We start from the raw sequence: 25,114 nt of genomic DNA, 5'->3' as shown, positions 1-25,114 counted from the left end.
ATGCTGTCTGATGTATAATAGTATTCTATAAATATTTCCAATACACTATACTTACTGATATTACAGCTTCACCTTGCACAGTTTTCAAAGGCAAGCACCAAATTCCAGAACCACCTCTATTGCTGTTCAAATCCCTTTGCCTCAAAGACTGTGAACATAGAAGACATTTATCAAGTATTTCTTGAATGATAGTTGAATAGTGACACAGGCCCTAAACTTCTCGAATGGCTACTAAGAGGAAATGCAGTATTATCAGTAAATGCATGGTGTTTGTGGTTAGACTGGGCTATTTGAATTTTCTATCTGCCACTTGCTGTGTCAGACTGAATAAATCACTTAATCTCTCTGGGCCAGTTTCTTTAACTGAAAAATTAGGTTAATAACAGGACTAGCCTCCCAGGGAGGACTGTTGTGAGGATTAAGTAAAATGAGAAGTGTATTCCGCATTAGTCTGAACTTGTTATCAATGAGATAATCTCACTGCCAGGGTTAAGTGCTTTGTCTACTCCCTGGTAGGGCCCTGGACTTTTCTTAGGCAGAGCAATCATCTCAGACAAGATTTTCCATTTATGTGTTTACCCCCACTACTACGACTTAAGTCTTTGAGGGAAAAGGTCTTAGCTTTTGAAATCTTTAAATTCCCAGAATCTGCACGATGGAGGGCCTCAATGAATCTGGTCTTGAATTGGAGAAAATTGAATTAGAAGAGTCAGCTCTGTTTCAGAACAAGGACACTCTGATATGGATTAATGTCAGTTTTAATGGTTCTCCAACTAGTATCGATAAGGGTCAGGAATCTGTAGTCATGCATGTAAGAACTAAATCTCTTCATCCATTGGTTTATCGTTGTTTATGTTCTGTTTTGCTTTGTCTTTTGACAATGGTGTAGTTATCCTAGGCTGCTCTTGAACACGTTACATACCGAGGATCACCTTGAACGTCTTCCGATCCCCCTGTCTCCATCTTACTGTCAGGACAACAGTTGTGCACCGCCATGCCTGAACCCAGGCCCTCATTCATGCGAAGCACTCTACTAACAGAACTACATCTCCAGTACTCCTCCCTGATTTTGAGGGCAAAATTCATCCCAAATGAGCTGTTAAATTAATGGAAATGATACTTCCAGGGATCGGCTATCCATAAGTTCAAGCCTTGCTCCCTTCCCTGCCTGAGACAGCTCCCACTGTCAAACACAGGCTTCCTATAGCTCTTTTATCAGCTTTTGGGTAGAAACAGATGCACAAGCTGAAAGCAGTGGAAATTTCTGCTGAACTTATAAACAGTTGAAGAGTCTGCCTCGGTGAACCATGAACTGAGCAAATACTCCATTTTTTCTTGGGAGGATGAACAGGGAGGCCACACAGCAATCTATCATGTAAGTCCCGTCAAAGGTGCTGTTCACATGGCCACGTGGCTAGAAGTTATTAATGTAAACCTAACAAAGAAAGTAAGCAATGTGCTTTCTTCCCCGGAAGCTTGCTCCCTAACTTGAGGCTGAGGCCTGTGAGGCCATTTCCTTAAGAAACAGAAATGGACTTTGAAGTCCTTCAGGTGCTGTGTGTTTGTGCAAATACAGAAATGGTGTGATGCAACCCAAGGAATCTCCAGGGGAAGTCTTGCTCTCCTGGGAGACCTGGGGGTTGGGGGTGCCCTTCATCCTTTTCATAGGAAGAAGAGGAGATAATTTCAGTCTCTGATCATGCGTCTAGTCTGGCTGGATATAAGAGGTTTTGTTTTTGTTTGTTTGTTTGTTTTTCCTATTGACAGTCTTTGCTCTCACATTTAAAGCTGTTCCTTTCTGTGTCTTTTAGACATAAATCTGAAGGAAGAGAGGCTCCCTCTCTATTGCTCACAATTATTATGACTCAAGAGGTGAATGAGGGTCCGTAGGTAGAGCTGATGCTTTGACACAGACTTTGGTGTGGATAAGGTTGGGGTTCTCTATAGAAAATAACAAGAAGGAATATGAAGCTTTGGTACCAGATATCTATTCACACTCTTCACTGGCCCTAAGTAGGCTAGTGAGCATCTCTGAACTCCATTGGTGGGGGAAGCTAAACCCCGGAATTCTCTTACTGAATAATGTGCTGTGTTCAAATTACTGTACACCTGTGCTCAGTACATAGCAGATTAGTAGATATTAGTTGGGTTTTTCTCCCCCTCCTCTCAGCTTTTCTCAGAAACAATGCTTTCCTCTTGTCAACTCATCTGAGTGTCAGTTGCCTGAGTTCTCTAATCAGCCTTCAGGGCACTTGCAGCGTGTTCATGGAGGTAATATTCGAACTCTTTTTAAACGAGCCTTCTCAGGTTTCCCACACCCTGTTGTAGCCTTTGCTCACTGGCCACAGAAACAACTGTAGGACTGGGGGAAAACATTCAGACTCCAAACTTGTTCCTACTTGGGTTAAATGTCAACTCTGCCACTATCAGGTAGTTTGGGCTCATCTCTGCATCACTTCATGGTTCAGTTTTACTCACCTGTCAAGCAAGAACAATAGTAATTTCTATTTCAGGGGTTCTTAGGAAAATCGAAGGAGTCTTGCATGTAGTGAGCTTGCAACAGCACATGGCATATTAAAAATACTAAAAATAAAAGAGGAAACAGAAGGACATTGGACCATTAAAGGCAATGCAATAGGGGTGGATTCAGAACAGCGCGGGATGCCCACAGACAGGAGGAATTTGGAGATTGAAAGCTCTCTTACCCTTCAGAAGCCGACAAGACTGGAAAATCTATGTCTCTATAAAAAGGAGAAGCTCAGCAGCTTTTCTGCTTCTACCCCTCCTCTGTAGAGTGGGTGAGTTCAGTGACAGACTGTTTTGGAAGGAGCTAGAAATATCAGTTTGAAAAATGCCTGGCAACTGCTTGAGAATGATTATCTGACTTAGGAGGAAGGGAGAATACTGAGGTATTCCTCTTAGCCAAATTTAGAAATGTCATGGAGGCTCAGTGAATCATCTCTCAGGGGCTTGAAAAACAGTTTTCCCATCTGAAGTGCTGCTTTATGCCTACTGTTCAAAGTTTGTACCCCAGGCTAACCCACTATGGCCCTAGGAGGCTATCCAGTTTGGGCAATGACTAGATACAAGTTGGTTTTGATCTTTTAGTATATGCTGATAGACAATATGCTTGTCTCTTCAACTTAAATGTCACCCATTGGATTGATACAGTAAAGTCATTAGGGCCACCCACCACCACCACCACCACCACCACCACCACCACCACCACCACCACCACCACCAATTTTTCACTAAAGAGCTCAACCAGGACCAATGTGATAACATGCAAAGGATTTTCGACAAAGAACCAAGTCTTTCTTGCTGGATGTGAATAAATAACATGGTAGTCTTATTGCTGCCGGAGGCCATTTTAACAAGGCTTTATCTTGGCCGGAAGCGCTGCTGGGCAGCTTGTACAGGTGGGAGGTGCTCTAAGACATGGTCCAGTGCCAGCAGCCTGCCCCAACTCCTCATTTCCTCTTTTATGTCAAAGCGTGTATCCTTATTATTAAGCTATTCTAATCAAGGCTTTGGTTATTTTCACACCCTCTCCCTGCTCACCGGCAAAGCAAAACAAAACAAAAAAACAAAACAATACGGTAACTGAGCTCACTCCTAACGCTTCTGTAGACTTCCTGGTATGCGGTTGTTTATATTGTTTCTGTTGGTGTGTGGCTGTCTCTGCTAGGTTGTGGTGTATAAATTGAGGTCAGCAGGCACATCCTATCTTTCCCCATTCTTTCTTTCAGAAGCACTATGATCGTATTTTGAAGAGTCACAATTCCACTCTTGGGGATACATAACAGTTGAAAATGATGCAACCTGACAGCCTTTCAGCCCATTGGACAGTGGTAAAGTCTCTCTCAAGGACAGCTTGAATTTTTTTTCCTTCGGGATCTGGTACCATAAAAGTCAATGCCTGGTAAAAAAAAAACGTGAATCAAATCATGTCCTTTTAGGACCCCTTTCAAGTTGCTCATGTGCTTGCTGGATGTAAAAATCTCATTACAAACGAAACCATTAAATTATGTTTTTATAATATGAAACCAAGTAGACTCCCCCAGCTTTTCCTCCATCAGGACTAATTTCAGGCAGTCTGTTTATAGAGTGAAGATAAATTTTATTGGTGACAAATGCACTCCTGCATTAACAAATTAAGTGTACTCTCAAAGGAGAGAAAAAACAAATGGAGAAAATTGGGCTGCCTGTTCTTGAAATCTAAAAAAAGGACTTATTTCCTCAGGGGACATTCAGTATTTTCATAATCACATAGAAAGGAAAACATGGGCCTCCTGGGTATAACATTAAAATAAATTAATTTCGCTGCCTGATTCGTAATGGTTAAAGGCAAACTGGGACTCTTTATTTCTAGACTTCTCTTACTCTAAAAAACAGGTTTTCCTGTGACCTCCAGCTCAGGAAAGATGAATAGCTGTGTCAACTTACAGAAGATGAAGAATGTGGGGCCTGCTATCTATTTGGAGCTTGTTAATAAGAGGTGAGTAGCCATGGGGAGGAACTGGATGCTAAGTCTTCACGATCTTGACATCACCATCACTACAGCGGCATCTTTTGCTTTCTTCTCTGATGCTGTGGTCCATAAAATGTTGACTCCCATCCCTAGAAAAATGCTTCCTGTTGATCAGATTCTGAGGGCATCTGCTATCATTTTCCCTTATTCTGCTCGATATTCGGCCATTCCCATTTTGCTCTCTGCTCTCTCTTAACACACGCATCTAGCCTCTTCCCATCTGTGTTTCCATAATCAGGCTCAGTCTGCACACTCACTTTGCTGAGACCATAGACAATGCATGTCTAGTGTTATGGTCCTCTAGCTGGATTTGGAAACACATAGCTGTGGATTGACAGCTGTAATGCCTTCCAGCTGAACAGGGGGCTTTAGATTCCTAGTGCTTTTAGCATTGACTTTCATGTTGGTAAAATATTGGAGAGGTGTAGATGACCTCTGCAGTTCGACCCCAAGTCAACTAAGACACTAAAAGGTAAGCCCTCCTTTCTTGAAATTGGCCTGCTGAAAATGGCAATGAGGAATGTCGATAAAGACCTTCATATTTTCCTGCAAAGGGATATGATTTTGCAAATAAATAAAAATAACTGTCATGTGCCCACAAATAGACTTTGTCTTGGTATAGGGCTATCTTGAAAACTTGTGCACGTGACTGCCAGTGTTCTCTCATTGACATTTTCCTACTAAATTAGTTAACAGTGATGACCTTTAGCTAAGACCCAGGACTCTCTAAACCTGTTTTGTGAACTGCTGCATGTCCACTCAGACAGGGCAAATGATTCATCTAAGTTGATGACAGAAAACTGTTGGCTTGGTGTTGCCTTTGAATCATGTTGCACTTGCCCAGAAGAATTCTTCTTACTTGTAAGACAGAGTTATGAGAAAAAAATAAAATAAAACAAAACAACAACAACAACAACAACAACAACAACAACAACAACCTAGAATAGTCAGTCATACTCAGAGAGGAGATGAAGCAGAAAATACTTACCCAACCTTCCCGTTGGAACTGAATCCCCATAATGCCTTGCCAGTTTGAAAATGGTAGAGCTACAGCCTAAAAGAGAGAACCCTTTGCATTGTTGTGCCACGGGCTGGAAATAAGTGGATAAATGTTAAGATCAGACTCACAGAGGTACCTATCTTCAGATATATTTAAACAAGCATAGTAGGGGTACTTCCTAAACCTTATTTATGTTATGAAGAAAAAACTATTTTTGAGGAAAACAGCCAATATTTTTCTTGAAACCCCCGTTATGATCTTTGGGTTGAATTAAGAAAAGAGAAGTTGTCTTTTATAGCATATATATATACATATATATATATATATATATCTCCTATTTCTGTTAGTTTTAAACATGATTAACCATTTGACATACTATACAAATCATAGATTGTAGTAAACACATTACAAAATAACCACGGCTGCCAGAAAGTGAAATAACACTTCAACAATAAGCAGAGATAGTAGCAGCTGCATGCAAGGAAAACAAACACTAGAGGCTGATAATTACACCTCTCTCCACACCCCTTATGTCAGCGGCCCGATGTGTCTTAGGTACATAGCTCTTTTGTAGTCATTATAGTCACATGGCTATCTGGCAAGCACTTACTACAAATATATAGATATCCCACGGGTGCATGGCACACTTGACATTGAAAAACAACAGTTGCTGAGCTGGCATGAAGGAAAATTTTCTCTCTTGAGTCTTCTTGATTGGTCTTTCTATTTGGATGGGTTCACCGATATAGCCACTCGGTTGATCTTGCCACTCGGCACTTGGAAGAAGACACAAGACAAAGAGCACACATTCCCTTCAAGAATCATACACTCTCTCTTCGTGTTGGAGATGGGGAAAAACACAGCAAGAGGGCTAATATACCCATCTGACGGTTCTTGTTTCCTAAGCGGTATGATTGGTAGTATATATTTGCAGGGATAGGAAGAGCAAAGACTAGGATGGATATATAGAACTGACTTTTGAAATGGAAGCTTTATAGAGGTGTGAATTTAGTTGTCAGATATTTCCACTGACCTGTGAGCATTTGTGCCTTAACTAGACATGCATTTCATATAGTTTTTCTACAATAAATCATATCATCACATTACCCAACTAACATTTTTTTGAAATACACACATAACTGCATTTTCACTAGAGTTGCAAAAGACAAAACTCTGAAGGGATGATCCTCAGTCTGAACAACAGGATTCAGATTCCACCAGGCTGCTTGACTGTCTCTCAGAGCAGAGTAGCCAATCAGTATTTGTTTCTCAGGGCTAAGAGCTGCTTAACATTTTATCTACGTATAACTTAGAAATTAGTGTTTAGTGGAACAAATAGGTTTTGGAAGAATCCATGAACTTTGACTAGGTCTACTTTGGGCCAAAGTTTGTCAGCTTTGTTTTTATTTGATTTGGTGTCAGAAAAATTAAATGTGCAATAAAATATATGCCAAGTGGCTGAAAGAGACTTCGTCAAACTGAAGATTGACTTACTGAAAATGTTCTGCAGGTCGTATTTTGATTTATGTGAGACAAAAAACTGATTTCAAAGATTCATAAGTATAATCTTTTATATTTGATTCTCAATGTAATTTTTTGGGTGAATTATCTCCAAAGTAAAAATTGGGCATTTGCAGGAAATAATTTCATTGCAATTAATTAATTATGTAAAATGTCTCAACCTACTCTTGCCTAAGACGATGGCTAAAGGCGGTTTAATTTACTGTTTGAAAATGCTTTATGATTTTGATTTGTGTTGACTTATGGAAGGATAGCCAATTCTACTCAAAGAGGAGATGCTATTAGTAACTGGTTTTATATTTGTGCTATTCATGGCCATTGAGTTGTTAAGTTGTGTCTGCATAAGACAAGTTGACTGCTCAGTATTAACTCCCTCCAGAGTCACACAGCTCCAAGGCTTGGAAATGTTAGAGTTTACAGTGCAGAGTGCCCAGGACTCTGAGGCAACTATGTGGTTTTCTATCCTTGGGAAGTATACTCTTAGTATTTATGCTTTTGCAAGTGAACAACCAGAAGGAAGGACTCAGAATATAAACTCTTTGGGAGGTCTATTATGGGATAGACTTTCTGTCCTAGCACAAGTGTTTTCATAGTTCTGCTGATTACTCTGTAACCACAATATGGCCGTCCAGATGTATCCACAAGAACCCAATAAAAAAACCCCAGAGTTTTATTGTAGATTCTTGTGTAATCCCATTACTTGGAACTCAGGTTATGTTTGTACCACCACTCAGGCATGTAAATACCAGTACAAGATAGAAATAATTCTGAGATTTTAAATTGTTATTAGGATTTCAAATCAGTGAGTACTTTAATACGGTGACAATACTATGTCTTATGAAAAATGTATGAATAAGAGAAACCTTAACTTTAAGAAGTGATTAAAATATGTTTGGTAATATTATAAGATGTACTCACCTAATGCTAACAGAAAAAGAAATATATATGTGTTTGAAGCCATGAATGTCTTTGAAGAAGGTGGATGGGGTTAAGGAGCGGGGATTGGGAATTTTAACTTGGAGACTCAGAAAAGGTTTCACAGCAGAGGCAGAACCAAAGCTGACACAGCAAATTATGGCATCTTATGATTTTTTGCAATAAAATTTTATTTCTTTCCTTTTTATCTATTAAATATCTTCACTAGAAGTAGTTTTATTAAAAAAAATACATGCTCTCAATTTAATGCCCGTGTCATGTAGTAAGAATGTAAAACGTCTGCAGTTCACCAAATATAAATGTGTGTCTCTGAGTTTAATACTAGGAATATTAGAAAATGCCCAACATTTATCAAGCTTTAAAAGAGGGGCTAACAGGCTAATGAGATAACTTAGCGGGCAAAGGCACATGCCACCAAGCTTGACAACTTGAGTTCATCTCAAGACCCACATTGAGGAAGAGGAAAACTGATTCCTGCTGGCTATCTTCTGACCTCTATACAAGTGCTATGGCAGCACACATGTGTACATACACACACAACACTAAAATAACACAAAAATAAATAAGACGTAAGAAAATAGCTAAAAGAAGAGGGGAAGGAACACCTGGGGTTAGCGGTCATCTGTGTAATGGTGAAGTGAAAAGGCTCGCTTGTGGTACCAGGTGGCACCTTGGTTGTCATTACACTTGCTATGCTTGCCTCTCCTGATCCTTTTCTTGTAGAAAACAGCATTGCTAGGCCTTAACACCCCTTTCCCTGAGCTGTATGTTGTTGATGTTGAGCCTGAAGGCCTAAGAGGTGGGTGGGAAGAACTCAGATGTAACTGCATTTTTAAAAGCTCTCTTTAGCAGAACTCATTCTATCAGGTAGGCATTATTTAATCTTAAGAGGTGTCTCTCAGCTACTGAAAGGTAGTATATCTGTGGCAATTGCAGCAACGTTTACTTTTAATATGCTTTGTTCTTTGCGAAACTACCATAAGCCAACAAATATGTCTTGAAGTTGAAATGTTGAAATGTTAATGACATTCTGACACTGGTCTTTGCTCTGTTTTGTGTGTGTGTGTGTGTGTGTGTGTGTGTGTGTGTGTGTGTGTGTTGTGTGTGTCTGATACAGAGGCCCTGGAGGGATAGTGCTTACTGGCTAGCTCATCCTGCTTCCCCATAGAACCTAGGACCACCAGCCCAGTGCTACCACTACCTGCCATGGTCAGAGCTGCCATCAAATGGCTAACTAAGAGTGTACTCTACAGCTGGATCTTATGGGGGCATTTTCTCAACTGAGGGTCCTTCCTTTCAGACGACTCTAGTTTGTGTTAAGTTGCCATAAAGTTAGTCAGGACATATGTGAAAAGGTACATTTTAATACTTTCTAAGAAACTCCAGGGTTGCCTATTGCTAGAGAAAAGGCTAGGCTTCCTACTTCTAAGAAGTCATTCTGTCTAAAAACACAAACACTGGTGTGTGCCTCTTATCAGACATTTTCTGTGCAATACAAGTGTAATAGTCACCATGAGGCCATGAGGATGCAAATGCAATAAAGATAAAGCACCTCCCTTTCTACGCTTATTGCTTTAAAGTCTATCCACTTGTATCTGGGATCTTATCAACATAAAAGAGAACACAAGGGAGCTTCCCTTGTCACACATTGACTCATGGTATATGCCAATGAGGTCACCTGAACCTCGAAAGTATAGAGGAGAAAAGATTGCCGATAGCATTGCAGGTTACTGGGTTTAAAGCTATTCAACTTCGGATACTTTTATGACGCATTGTTTAAATAGAGTATAAAGGGTAGAAGGCTATTTTCTTGTAAAGAGAAAAGTAATACCTCTGTTTATAAAATCTGTACTTTTATTGTAGTTACTTTAGCTTCATAAAAAGCCAACTGGTGGCAGTACAGGTCACTGAGGTTAGTGAGGAATGGCCCAGGCATAACCAATGGGCTCGGCAAAGACACAGTGATTCGTGCTAACTCTACCCTTTGACTCCGTAATTGAAATCTTGGCACTTGATCACAAGCAAGCAATCTAATAAAGAAAGTGTATGTGTGCAGAAAGTTATTTATTCCATCATCATCTATAATTGTGCAATATTAGGAAAACTACAATTAATACCCATTAAGATGGAATTCGTTTAATATTTTATAGAACATTCCCTTAGTCACACAGGATGGTGGAGGTCAGAGTGACTCTAATTTTTTTTCTGAAGAGTTTCTATTATAATATTTCCACAATGAAGCACAAACAAAATATAAACATAAGTAATCTAGAAAATGTGAGTTTTATCACGAGCATTATTAGTTATGACACCCCCCATCCTATATTAGACTGTAATATGAAAACTAATTTGTTTGACTTTGAAATAAAACTGAGCAAATAATTGCGATATTTGGATTCCAAAACTAAACAAAATAAAGGAGTTTAAACATCATTTCAGTAAATTGATGAAACATCATGGAAGCAGTCGTGTTACATACAATTATAAAACCATGTCTTAGGCTTAGATGATAGCGTTTAACACAATGCTGCAAAACAGTGTCCCCAAACCCCTAACTGAAGGGATGCTCACTGCCAGTGCCCCCTCCACACAGAAACAGTGACTGTTCTGCCTCTGAAGCCATCTGAATAGGCACCTGGTACAAGAGCCATTACTCGCCGTCAGGATTCCTCTGTAAAATATTATTTAAATTAAAAAAATTAAAAGCATATTTATAACACTCTGTCTTTTCCCTTTCTTCCTCGTATCTTCTCATGCAACTCCCCTTGGCCTCTTTCTCCTTAGTTGTTATTGTTCTACACACACACACACACACACACACACACACACACACACACACACACACACGCCTAGATATGTCGATACAATATGCTCAGTTTATTTAGGGTTACCCTTAACCTTATATATATGGTTTCAGGGCTGGCTACTTGGTATTGGATAAGCAATTTGGAGGTTCATCCCTGGGCAAGATTTTCTCCCGCTCTCACCATTCATTTTTTTGCCTGAAGTTCTTTGTCTGAGGTAGGGGTGACACTTCTTCACTCCGTGTTAGCATGTTGATCTGTGGTATCCCTCTTTACGTCTCCTTTAGGCAGCCATGTTACTGAGGTATCGTGCGTGAAACTTCTCTGTCACTTCTAGCATGTGCAATCTCACAGCAGATACCTGGGCCTCTGGCTCTTACGATCTTTCTGTTCTCTTTTCCATGATGTTCCCTGAGCCTTATTTGCTGAAGAAGTGCTGTAGAGGTACAATCTGGGCTGGCTACCTCACCATCCATCACTTGTTTTCTGCCTTTTGACTGGCTGTCATTTCTGTAATGGTCTCTCGTTGTTGCAAAGAGAACTTTCTTTGATCAAGGGTGAAATGTGCACTTATCTGCAGGTATTAGGATAAATGTTTAGAATGCAGTTAGCAATGGTGCTGGTTTAGTAAAATAGTGGTAGCATGTTCTCCTCCAGGATTTATGACCTCATTAGCACTGGGTCGTTGGCTAGGGTTTTTTTTTGTTGTTGTTGTTGTTGTTGTTTGTTTTGTTTTGTTTTTGTTTTTTTAGACCAGATATGATTTCTCTCCATTGAGTAGGCCTTAAGTTTAATTAGGGAGTGTCTTAGTTAGGGACATCATGACCAAGGCAAGTCTTAAGAGGACATTTAATTGGGGCTGGCTAATAGGTTCAGAGATTCAATCCATTATCATCAAGGTGGGAACATGGCAGCATCCAGGCAGACATGGTGCAGATAGAGCTGAGGGTTCTACATCTTCATCTGAAGGCAGCTTGTGGGAGACTGACTTCCAGGCAGATAGGTTGAGGGTCTTATGCCCACGCCCACAGTGACACACCAACTGCACCAAGGCCACACCTACTCCAAGAATGCTGCACTCCCTGGGCCAAGCATATACAAACATACAAAAAGTTGTTGGTTTCTGCCAAGATATGATTGCCATTGTTATATCCCGAGTGTTAGGTTATCATGGGTTCATGGGTATTATAGATATAGGAATATTGGTTGCTTCTGTCCCTTGTAAACTTACATAGAACCTTCCAATGTTGTGAAAAACAGTCCTTAGGCTTCTAGGTACGGTCTATGTGTCTTCTGGGTCTTACATCCAAAGTGTAGTGTCTTCAGCAATTAGGACTTACCTTCGACCTCTGGGAAGCAACCAAGACTAAGAGGCAATCTTGTTTGGAGTTCTCTGGGACTCCCTTGATCAACACCTCACTGCCACCATAATTATGCTTTTAATTATGCCTGGTATTGATGTTTTGTTACATTGTCCATGCATTTTGGGGTTGAGTATTGTTATTCCAAGTGTGATAACTTCATTTAAGTTATATGTGCATATGTCTACACATAAACTTATCTGTATGGTATGTAATTTTAGATAAATAGAAGTTAATAATCATCCCTCACATTTTTCAGACGCGCTTACTGTCTTTTCATCCTCCCTCTCTATCTTTCTATATCTATCTTTCTGGATTGACCTCCATCTCCCTTCCCCAACTAAATACTCAGCCATTTTAGCTGTTTCCCCCTTCAAATCACTTGAAGTCCAAAGCTTACAGAGTACTTTAAAAGTTCGGATTTTGGAAAAACAAAAAATATTCCATCGAAGTTCAGAGCTTGATGTGGTAATCCAAATGCAAACTTTAGCTAAGGGAGGGCTGGTCTTATATCCCCAACCAGAGGATATAGCAGGGGCTATTATGATTATTGTTATTATTGTTATAATATTAGTTACCATACAAAATAATGTATTTCAGGACTGGAGAGGTGGGTCAATGGATAAAGTGTTTGCTGCACAAGCATGGGGAACTAAGTTAACATTCCTTGTACCTACATATAGTATCTGAGGTCTGGAAACCTCAGCTCTGTGGGAAAGGGGACAGGAAAGCCCTGGAGATCATTGACCTGCCAGCCTAGTTGAAACAGTGAGCTTTAGGATGATAGAGACCCTTTCTCTCTCTCAAACAATAAGATGAAGAAAGTAATGGGAAATACTCAAAGATAGTCTCTGATGTCCACACATGCAGGCACATGTGCACACATGTGCCAAGACCACTCCCATCCCTATATGTGCATGTGCAAGTGTAGTCTATGATGATTGTATCTTCATGCCCTTGGCAACGTAGTGGATATACTACTGAACTCTTCCTAAGCTTAGCAAAGAGCTGAGGGAGAGTGTTTAAAGAGCCTGAATTTGGATTCTGACAGAGGTCATGCTTCTTATTCTCTTTCTTGCCACTGAAACCTGTGGAGAGTGGGGGTCACTGTTGAGTTAATAGTTGGTGTCTTACCTCCGGGCTCACAGGTTGTGCTAAAAGATGCCTGCCACTCAGTGTCTGTCTGGAGATATGTTAATAGATAGAGACCACGATTGGATGCTTCACTCCGAAGGCTTGATTTCCCTTCAGCCTCTTCATTCTTAAACCCCTTCCTCATTGGATTCATCTGCAAAATAGAGGAACTGCCTAAGGCTCCTGCTGTGGGAGAGGGTGCAAAATATAGCTGACAATGGTGTGGTATCTATTTGCCAGGGATCATCGGAATGTTGGGGGCAGAGTGGAAATAGTAGAGACTGAGTCCCCTGACCATGGGGATCCTGGATATGGCAGGACCAGGGTTAAACCTAGGAAAGGGAATAAGATCTGTGCAGGACAAGCTGGAGGTTGGGGAGGGTGCAATCTCAGAACAGCCAGCATCAGACATAGACCCTGAGAATTTAGGTCTCTCCAAAATAAAACTGGGAGGTGAGGATAGGGGTGCAGGGGGCAGTAACTGATAAGGCTCTGCCCAGAAAGAATGGTTCTTTCCTACCAACTTCAGCAGAATTCGAGATTAGGGCCCCCGGTCACTTTTAACTCAGAAGGAATCAAGACAATACTATTTTTGCACACCTGTCTTTTTGTGCTTCAAGAAATAAGTACCCACTAGCGCTGTGGTGTGTGCGTGGGTATGTACCTAAATAAATCCCAAGGAGAATGAGACTCTGTGATTCTCTGCTGGCAGGAATCACACTGAGGCTTAAATTACAGTGGATGGGAACGGCACAGAAGAGCAGAAATGGTGCAGAGAGGGTGGGGGAGCAGGAGTAGAACCTAAGAGAGAGAAGGAGAGAGTTCAGCAGGGGGATAAGACAGGGCGAGCAATCTTAAATTCTGTTTTTATGCAGGCAAGGTTGTTGCTCTGGAAACCAGGGAATTGCTGGCAATTTGTGTAAGTCAGGTTCTGGTGTGGAGGAGCAACCAACCTGTATGGATAGCTTAAGACGAAGATCAAGGCATTTAGGGGATAAAAAGCAAACAAAACAAAAGAAAACAAGATTATAAATATAAAACAGGCATTAGAGGCACAGTGCCTTACAGAGTCATTTATGTTTTGTGTTTCTGCTATCAGTCTGGAATGCAGTTGGCCACTCTCTAGGCCTGTGGAGAAGAATGCTTTCAGCTGTTCAAGTCTAGGGAGGACACAGTTGTGTGTTTGTATTGCAATCACACAGAGGCTGATAGAGAGGCACAGAGGCGTCTAGAGGCAGATGTATGAGATGTAGCTGAATGGCTCAGGGATAGTGGAAAATTTGAGGCTCAGGCCATGTTTACAAATTGTGTGTGACGTCACTGCCACTTTCTCACCTGTAACAGGGAAACCCACTCAAATTCTTAGGTTTCTAACACACAATGCTCTCTTTAGAACCTCTCAAGAAGGCGCATTGTATCTGATAGACACCAGTAAAAAATGCTGCACTCATTTTGAAGAATGCTCCAAGGAGATAATTGATTCAAATTGGCCTCTCCCTCTCCCTCTCCCCTCTCCCCTCTCCCCTCTCCCCTCTCCCCTCTCCCCTCTCCCTGTCCCTCTCTCCTCTCCCCTCTCCCCCCTCTCCTTTCTCCCCTCTCCTCTCTTCCTCTCCCTTCTCCCCTCTCCTCAGTCACACTGCTTGGCCTCTTATTAACTTTGACAATCTGTTCTAATCTTCTGGCTCCTTCTCATTCTCTGGTTCATTCTGTCTTCACCTGTGTCTATCTTGTTCTCTCTGCAACCTATCTCTGTAAAATTCTTCAGGTAAAACTCCTCTCTCTCTGCACTGCCCACCAAGTGGCTTCCCTTTTCTCTCTGTTCTCATGTGAGTCGGGCATATCCTATTCTGGCAAAGCAAATCTTTCTCTGATTTGTCACATTGCCTACCTCTCAATTAGACACCGATTTCAAACATGGCTGCTTCCTTCTACAAACTAACTTTATTGGCATTGTTTGGGATTAAAGGTGTGTACTAAGGGCATGTCTGTACTCTAGCCAGAGGGATTAATGTTGCATGCTAAGGACTGAGTCACACCACAACTAAAAACAGTTGTTATCTATCTATCTATCTATCTATCTATCTATCTATCTATCTATCTATCTATCTATCTATCTTCTATCTATCTATCTTCTATCTATCTATCTATCATCCATCTATCTATCATCCATCTATCTATCTATCTATCTATCTATCTATCTATCTATCTATCTACACAATCTCGAGGTTCACACAGAGGAGATGCATAATGGATGGAACAGAGAGGAACCCAGGCTGTGCCAGTCAAGGAAAGTTGAGAGCCATCAGAGGTAGAAGTATGATTACTTCTTGTCAACTTTTGGAAGAACCCTGCACCTCTTCTGTGTGCCTGTCTCACATCTCCCCTCTTTTCCCTTACAAAGTTGTTGGTGCATTTAAGCTGGATCTAGATAACCCAGCATGCACTTCCTCTCTCAATGCCCTTATACTATTTCCGTCTTTTCTCATAAGGAGATGCAGGTTCTAGGAGTTAAACTCTGACATCTGAGAGGAGGGAATATCAATTAAGAAAATACCTCCAGAAGATGGGTCTGTACCAACCTGTAGGGCATTTTCTTAATCACTAATGAATATGGGAGGGTCTGCCCACTGTGGGTGGTACCATCCCCATGCTAGTAGTCCTGAGCAAGCCATCAAAAACAAGCCAGTAACAGCACTCCTCTGTAACTTCAGCATCAGTTCCTGCCTCCAGGTAGGCTTTGAGTCCTCTTGACTTCCCTGGATGATGGACTAGAAGATGTAGGATGTAATAAACCCTTTCCTCCCCAAGTTGATTTTAGTCTCAGTATTTTATCCTATAAATAGAAAAAAAAACCTCTCACTTTTGGAATGATAATGTTATCATTTATATGTTAGCAGTATGTAATTCATTTTAATTTTATAGGATTTACAGTTAAGAGTTAAAGACTTTGAACTTTTAAACAGTGTTGAGACTGAAAGACTATGGGAATGATTAGTTAGGGTTTCCATTGCTCTGAAGAGACACCATGACTATGACAACTCTTATAAAACATTTAATTGGGAATGGCTTACAGTTTTGGTGGTTCAGTCCATCATCAAGCACGACAGTGTCCAGGCAGACATGATGCTAGTAAAGGAGTTGAGAGTTCTACATCTTGATCTGAACTCAGTAAGGAGGAAACTGTGTGACTGGGTATAGCTTGAGCATAAGAGACCTTAAATCCTACCACTACAGTGACACATTTCCTCCAACAAGGTCACACTTCCTACTAGTGCTACTCCTTATGGGCTAAGCATTCAAACACACAAGTATATGGGGGCCATACCTGTTCAAAACCATCATGGGACTTTTGGAGCCGGACTAAGTTCATTTTTAATTTTGATAGGCCAAGGGCCTATAAGGCACAGTGTAATGGACTATGGTGTTTTGAATGAGAATAAGTCTTCCATAGGCTCAGATGTTTGAGTTCTTGGTTTCTGGTTGGTCATATTGTTTAGGTAGGTTTATGAAGTATCTCCTCTCTGGAGGAAGTGTACTATCAACAGTGTGTGTGTGTGTGTGTGTGTGTGTGTGTGTGTGTGTGTGTGTTTCTGGAGGAATGTGTTGCTGAGGTTTCAAAGTCAAATATCATTTCTATTTCACTGTCCTCTTCCTGCTTGTGGTTAAGTTTGTAAGTTCTGAGCTGTTCTGACCACCATCGAAGTGTGCAGCTGTTCCTGCAGCTGTTCTTGCCACACTTCATTCTGCACACATCTTTCTGCAACCATAAGCCCAAATGAAAATTTCCTTCTATAAGTTGTCTTGATCATGGTGTTATTCCCAGCAATAAAAAGGAAACTTTACAGGGTGTTGTAGTCCTTTAGACATGTTAATTTCAAAATTTTGACCTCTGAAACTGTAGGGGGAAAAAAGAATAATTTTCTATTGTTTAAGCCAATGAGTTTGTGGTACTTAATGACTGTGATCCCAGGAAACCAAAGGTGCTACGTGTTCCCATATGTATGGACATTAATGGCATGTTTGTGTGGCTATGATTTGAAAGAAGTTGGCATCTCCCTCAAATTTCTGTTACTAATTTCATGAGCTTTGAAAACTGAACTTCGTAAAGTAAGAAATATTTGTCATATGGTACATAGATTGTATCACCATCTTCAAGGTAGCTATTGGGATAAACCCTCTTTGCATAAAAATGCCATTTGGGGCCAGAGAGATGGCTCAGTGGTTTAGAGTGCTCTTCTATAGGCCTGGAATTCATATCCCAGCATCCACACAGTGGCTGATAAGTGTCTGTAATTACTGTTCTGGGAAACCTGACACCCTCACCTAGACATGCACGAAGGCAGTTTGTAAATAAAATAAGTAAATTTAAAAAATGTTATTAGTAATATGTCGGCCATAGAATGATGGTCTACAACATATGTCTTTTTTCTCTTTCTGACTCTACCAACAGTAAGCATGCTGAAAGTTGACTGGAAACTCTTACCAAATTCCAAACATGACCTTCCATGATCGGGCAGCCAGTGACCCCTGACCTTGAGGCCACAGAGATTCCTGTAGATGTTTCATTAACTCAAAATGCACTTCATGGTTTGTCCGGGCTGAGCTCTGGCTTTCACAGGTGATCATGCAATGCAGTGATTGAATGAACTGAAGCAGAAGTCTAAGATGTGCACTGGCCTCCTGTTATTTTTAGATGTTTTCTGATATTCCTGAAAAAACAAAAAACCAAAAGCCAACCTACCCCCTAAAAAAAACCTCCCAAACAAACAAACACCTCAAGAAGGTAGCTGTAAGCTTGCCATTCCCTTCAGAGGAGTGTGGAAAGAAGTACTACCTCCCTGATTTTGATGGGCATTATCTCTTGGCCAGTGGCCAGAGCAAAATTCAGGAAATGATAAATTTATTCCCAGACACAGCTTTTGTGCTGATGTGGGAGACAGCTTTTACAGTGAGTAATCCTACTGCATGTACGTGTGTGTGTGTGTGTGTGTGTGTGTGTGTGTGTGTGTGTGTATTAACATCAGAAGGGATTAATGTTGTGTCATTTGCACTAACAGTGGTCAACATTTTTTGGCTTTCAAGGCAGGTTTGCCATTTTTAGGGGCTTTCCTGGCCAGTGCTCCGTGTTCATAATCCCCAGCCTTTAGCAACGATTTATAATATGAATGTCAAATTAGGTTTAACTAATCTGGTTTAATAGCAACTGACTCTAACCAGATGTTAAAAAGCTGACTAGCTGCCTTCAGCTGATATGCCAAATGTCAGAAATATCCCAAAACTATCTTTAACCCCCCCCAAAAGAACCCAAATCAAATGCCTTAGATGAAAAATTATTTACTATGAAGCTCGATGAGAAAAACATCTCAGAATTCTCTAATTCTGAACTCCTTCTGGTTAAATAGGTCAATTAAGCAGAAAAGATACATTTCTTTTAAGTCTTTTTGAAAAATATGTAGTGGCCACTAGGCATTTTAAGCAGTCACTCTTGGTCCTCAGGTGAAAGCTGGTAAAAAAACAAACCAAACCAGACCAGAGCTGTCGATATGCCACTATATTCTGTTGTATGGGCTATTTTAAACTGGCCTTATCCAGAGACCACACTGATGAGAAACATCTCACTGTCTGGTGCTTGACAAGTGTTGAAGGCATATGGTCAACTCGTATATATTCAGCCTGTCTTGGCTAAAACATGGTGAGAGCTGGTAGGGTGTCTCACACCGGCTCTTGGAATAAGGTCCACCAAAAATCACTGCACAGACCTACACACACACACACACACACACACACACACACACACACACACACACACACACACATGTACGCACACATACACACAAGACCTTTTAGCCATTCATTTTGAAGTTAAAGATTGAGTGAAGAGAAAGAAAGCACAGTTGCTTTGGTTGGACAAATGCAGAGCCATGCAATTAGCTCAAAATTGTGCAGGTATAAAAAGCACACAGACTAAATTACCATTTAATAGTTGGCCATAAAGACAGCGGTTGGGTTGCTTTCAAAACAGACGCTAGGGCAGAGGATGGGAGGCACGAGATTGGAACATGAAAGAAGAGGACAAGCGATCTCTGGATGAAAGATTAGAGAGACAACGTCAGGCAGTGTATAAATGCACAGCTCACACAGTAAAATTCCTGGGCTTGGGGAGAGGGCTAAGTGGCAAAGTGCCTGCTATTCAAGTTGATGACCTGAGTTTGGATCCACAGTACCCTCATAAAAGCGAAGTGCTTAAGCTCCCTGTACTCAGAACACCAGCATCCATGACAGAATGAATCTGGTAGCTCACTCGTCAGCCAGGTTAGCCAAAATGGCCACTTTTGGCTACAGTGAGAGACCCTATCCCCTCCCCAAACAAGGTGAAGAACAACATGTTCTTCATACACACAAACACATTTGCCACATACAGAGGCATGCATGCTCACTAGAGTAAAATTATAAAATATAATAGAATTGAAAAGAAAAAGCCTTGTAGATGAAAGTCTTTAATGTGGCAAATGTCATGTTTAATTAAGGGAGGAGTGGTTCTGATCTTCCCCATACATTTTGAGAATTTTTTTTTATTGTTTATATATTCTTTCTGTACAGTAAAGCCAATGACACTTTTTAACAAGAAGACATTTCATCTAAGCCAGAAGAAAGAAAAAACACTGAACCTGTTGGGGTAATGATACAAATAGAAATGAAGACACGTCATGGGTAAATCACAGTGAGCTGAACAGATGCCTTACGGTTTTCCTTTTAGAGAGATGCTTATAACAACATTTACAGTAACGCCAGATGATTGGCAAGATACAATATTGTCCTAAATTAATTCAGCTCTTTACTTTGATTCTGTGACACACTCAGTGTTACCAGGCATTGGACATCGAACACGGTGCTCAACAAGCTGAACTCACTATCATAAAGTAAATGGTGTGAAAGCGCAGTGCCTAGAGAGGTAACCACAGATAGATATTTTCAGTTTTAAAGATTCTACTGTTCAACCACAGAGCGATCTGGGACTTCTATTTAAACCGTTTCTTTATTAGGACAAAACTAAACCTATCACATGGATTTGATGGTAAGACTCCAAGAAGTAACATATGTTGCTGTAGGTTAGATCTGGAATGTTTTCTAAAGGCCCATGTGTTAATGGTTTGGTCACCTACTGCATTGGCAATCAGGAGCACTACAGGAGGTGGTGACACCTTCATAAGGTAGCACCTGGTGGATGGGCTTTAACTCACTGGGAATGTGCCCTGAAAGGGTCTTCTGGGGTATCAGCCCAGACTCTTGGCTTACTGGCCTCAATAAATAAATAGAGGAAATTTGCTCTGCCATGCACTCTTTGCTAGAACATGCCTACCCACAGGCTAACACAATGCACCAACCAATCACGGCCTGAAACCTGTCCTGTGAGACACACAGTATTTCCTCTTTTCAAGGTGATGGTGTGACTTAGATTGTCAAAGTGTAAAGCCTAGAGCAGCATGGAGCATGTTATCCCGGCTCATTGGGTGTTGGCCTGCACTGGTGCTATTGCACCTGCTTGGGCACTGGTCTTCAAATGGCTCATGCAGAGCTCAAGCATCATTTGGGAGTGAAGCCGCCATACAGACACAATTGCCAAGGGTTTTGTTTAGTTTTGTTTTTATTTGTAAGAAAACCCCAGGATTATGTAAACTTGATATTGCCCATGTTGGTTCTTGGCACACTTGACACTTTCTCTGTTATATGCTCTTCATGGCAGGGACTTGGAGTTTACAGTTTTAGGTTTCCGAAACAATGCTTATGTGTATACTGCTCGTAAAACAGAGGAAGGGCAGAGACAGTGCCACGGTGACCTATTCATACAAGTTCACAGGAACTGATCGTATACTTTGTTTTGTTTAATTACATGATCAGCGGGTCCACATCAGCCATAGGCATATTACAGGATGACGAACATGGCAACTGCTACATATAAATATGTTTCCAGCATGCTATCTGAATTAGTTACTAGCTATTTTGGCTATTTCTGTACTCAACTTGGTAGAAATGATATTAGCCCTTTACATATGATGGCAAGCAAACAATTGAGGGTTCATGGAACAAGAATTCTGTATTGTCTTCTGAATATCCCCACTTGTCTCAATGTTATGAACATTTGGTGCCATTGAGGTATTTGAGTGGATTCCGGAGATGATTACTCTTGCAAGCAAAACAAGGTTAATCTTGTGCTATGAGCATTTTTATTTTCCAGAAACAAATAGCCAACCTGTACAAATAATAACTTTCTCTCTCTTTTGTCCTTACAAAATTTTGTAAACATCATTATTCTATTAAAATTTGTCATGTCTAAAATACATAGAATATCTTTTGACATCCTTGTAAAAGTCTCTCTCTCTCTCTCTCTCTCTCTCACACACACACACACACACACACACACACACACACAGGCGCACACACACACACACACACACACACACACACACGCAAACGCACACACACACATGTGTATCAGTACAGGTATAATGATCTTTTCCAGGCGTTACTGAGTTAATGGGGATGGCACCTGGAGTTTCACACATACTGGGTCAATAAGTGCTACAACCTCAATCCCAGTCTGGTTATCTTGTAAATCATGTATCCCTGAAAAGAAACAACAGCCTTTTGAAATACCCATGGTAATCTCCTGTGAGTCTATCTGTGAAGATGCATAATTGATATCTTGACTGATGTAGTTAGTCAAGAACTTTAACATAAAACCATCGTGGATTTGGGGCATCCTGGAAAAACGGGAGGAGGCCCTATGAAAAATGAGACAGAGATTGGCATGATCCTTCCATGATACAAGGATTCACAAATGACCAAAAGGTGGATGATCTTAAAGCATTTATCAGTGCTTTAAATACTCAAGGGAATAGCCACTTTGATAACTTGAACTTAGCCATATGGTCTCCTAAGTCAGATTGAATAAATTTTAATTTGTTTCTTCTTAAGGTGATGTTGTTACAATGGTTGTATAGAAACAATGACATCAAATAGACAAGCAAATATTATTTGATAAGTATATCCTATACCAGATTAGGTTGCTCCAGAAAGTTAATATTCTAGAGTTACTACAGATTAAAGTTGTTTTTTTTTAGAAAAAACTGTCATATAAACTGAAATATCATGAATTAACAAATAAATTTGCAAATATCAATTATTCTACTAAAAATTGGCCTGCTTAAAATACGTAGAATACTTTTCGCGGCCTTGTGAAAGTCTAAGAATATATTATGAATTCACATAAACATGCACAAACATGCACACACATACACACAACACATAGAATATTCTATATAGGAAAGTGATGTGTGTGATCTCAGTGTAAAAGCGGCGTGTGAAAGTGTAGAATCTTTTTTTTATAGGATCATTGTGTTGTGGTTATGAAGAGTTGAGTAGGAAAACCAAAAGGGGGGAACAAGAAAGTAAACGAGGTAGATGATGAGAACATGTTAAAATCATCCCAGGACTGCTGGACTTTAACCCAGCAATAAGAAGTCTATGGTACAAAACAACTTGAAAACTTTTGTGGGCCACTTACAGATGCGACGTGGAAAGAGATCAAGGGGAGCATAGCTGAGGTCAGAGAGATAGCCAATGAGACTTCTGTGTGACACAGAGAGCAGCTAGGAGGGTGCCCTGGACCCAGCTTATGGTATATAATTGGACTTTGGTTTGTGATATATACTGATCATATTAGTAAGAATTGTCATCATATTTATAGTCGGAAATAAAATTGATGAAGGCTATTATAGGTAGATATTATATCTATATGTTCAGTTAATTCTATCAGAGTCTCTATTATATACATACAGTAGCATTAAATATTAGAAATAAATGTTAAGCAATTGATGATTAGGTGTGACTAAGGTCCACTTGGCAAATGTTTTGCAGTATTCATTGTGACCAAGAGATAAAGGAAATTCCTAGCTAACGATTGTGATGGGACAAGGAAGCGAGGACAGTCTTTGAAGGGGCATGTGCTGAGTTTCAGACTTGCAGAATTTGTGATGTCTACAGGGACCGTATAGAAATGAGCAGAGAAAAGTGAGCCAGGACAGCATTCACAGCATAGAGGGAGAGATGTGGTTATGGGAGTCAGTGGCATAGATATGGCCTGAAGAAGTGCAGTGCACAGCTTGACATGTTGCAACATGTAGAAGGCATAGCGAATGATCCGGGGCAGACTCTCAGCCATGTGGACCTGTAACAGAGCCTCTGAAGCACCACAAGAGAGATAGAGAGAGGGGTGAGGTCGTTTGAATGTGTTTAAATAAGTACATAGAGAAGACCGTGAAGGTGGCCATTCTGAGAACTCAGGGATCAGAGAGTGTTTTAGAGTGTGGGAAGGCTGGAGGTGTGAAACAGGCCAAGAACATGGGGGTTAGGCTTAAATAGACGGACACTGTGGAAGCATAAGGCAATGACCAGGGTGCTGAGGATGTCGCCAGGAGCATTAGTCAAGTTGGTGCAAGGACGGTAAGATAATAAATATGGGGAAAGGACAATGCATAAAAAGGCAGTAACCATGGATATCTGTCCTAGACCAGCCATTAGCTAATGAGGCCAGGCTATGAATGGCTCCCGAACTTCACGGGCTCCAACTTTCCATTTGTACAAAGTGAGAATTAATGCAAGGGATTCATCTCTAAGGCTTAGTTTGACCTTAAAGGCATGAGGATCTGTCTACAAAATACAAAGTAGTGAAAGATGACGGGAAGGGTGGTTGTGACAGGAGGACATGGGGTGTGAATTCACGAGAGATTTCAGAAATCTCCAATGAAGGCACTGATTCTTGACGGGGTATCTACATAAAACAAAAATGGACTCGAGATTCAAGAAAACACTCAGAACTGTAATCTCAATGGAAAACAAAGAAGTGGACAGCTCTCCAATCGCTGCAAGAGCGTTCATCTTTTTTCTTGTACTGGAATCTCCAGTGAGATCCTAAGAATGGTGGGATTCTGCAATAGGTGACAGAACCAAACCTGAGAGCCTCTTCTTCTAGCTCATTAGTAGCAGTGCTTTACTTTATGGGAGGATGGTAAATCACTTGGTGAAATGTTAGTGACCTATATTAACTATGCGGACTGTAATTCACTGTTCAGTCATGTTCTCACGTAACCTGGAAAAGGTGAGTAGAAAGGCGCCCGACATGAAAGGTAAAGGCTGTTTGTTTTTGTTTGTTTTGCTGACCTCTTCGAACGCTTATTTTCAAAGGAACCCTAGGTAGAGGGAGATGGGGGAGGCATTGAAGAAATTCAGATTAGTTCTTAATGTTACCACTGTCACATCAAGTAAAGTTCTATAAAGAGTGGAGATGGGGTGGGGGTCCTCAGCTTATAAGGAATCTCTCCACTGTATTTACTCTGTGTGAGAACAGTAGTCTGGAGGGGCGGAGCCCAGTCTGCCATCCATATAGATGGCCCCGTTTGTGACGGATGACTCGCCAGTGGATCCGATGGCACATTTGAGGAATGACACACTCTCCTGTGTAACAGAGTACAACTGACATGATCTCCACATAGTATAGCTTCATTCCATGACCTCCATAATGTAAGGCTTTGCTCTAGGAAGACTCTCTAGAAGGATATAAAGTGAAAAGAAACCAGGCTTCTCAAGTACAAAGTTAATGTTTTTTAACATATGAAAGACAGATGATGACTTTATTAATAGTGAAGGGTAAGAGCTGAAAGATCTGAATGCTTAGCTAAACCTACCCATTTTTTCTCATCTCACTGGGGATAGAAATAACCACTCCCGAGGTATTTCCGTAACCTCCCTTTCAGCCAGGAACCAGAAA

General features: G+C 40.7%; 1 long non-coding RNA gene across 1 annotated transcript in view; it reads left to right on the top strand.

Moving 5' to 3' along the window:
* Positions 1-4,292: 4,292 nt before the first annotated feature.
* LOC134479667 (uncharacterized) overlaps positions 4,293-25,114 on the top strand; it is a 51,265-nt gene continuing 30,443 nt past the window's right edge. The window contains exon 1 of the long non-coding RNA XR_010053255.1: positions 4,293-4,498. This is a non-coding gene — a long non-coding RNA (uncharacterized LOC134479667). The remainder of the gene's footprint in view (positions 4,499-25,114) is intronic.

The sequence above is a fragment of the Rattus norvegicus genome, chromosome 7, assembly GCF_036323735.1.
Source record: "Rattus norvegicus strain BN/NHsdMcwi chromosome 7, GRCr8, whole genome shotgun sequence".
NCBI lineage: Eukaryota > Metazoa > Chordata > Mammalia > Rodentia > Muridae > Rattus > Rattus norvegicus.
The sequence above is the reverse complement of the archived record's forward strand: the minus strand, read 5'-3'. Positions and strand labels throughout refer to the sequence as shown.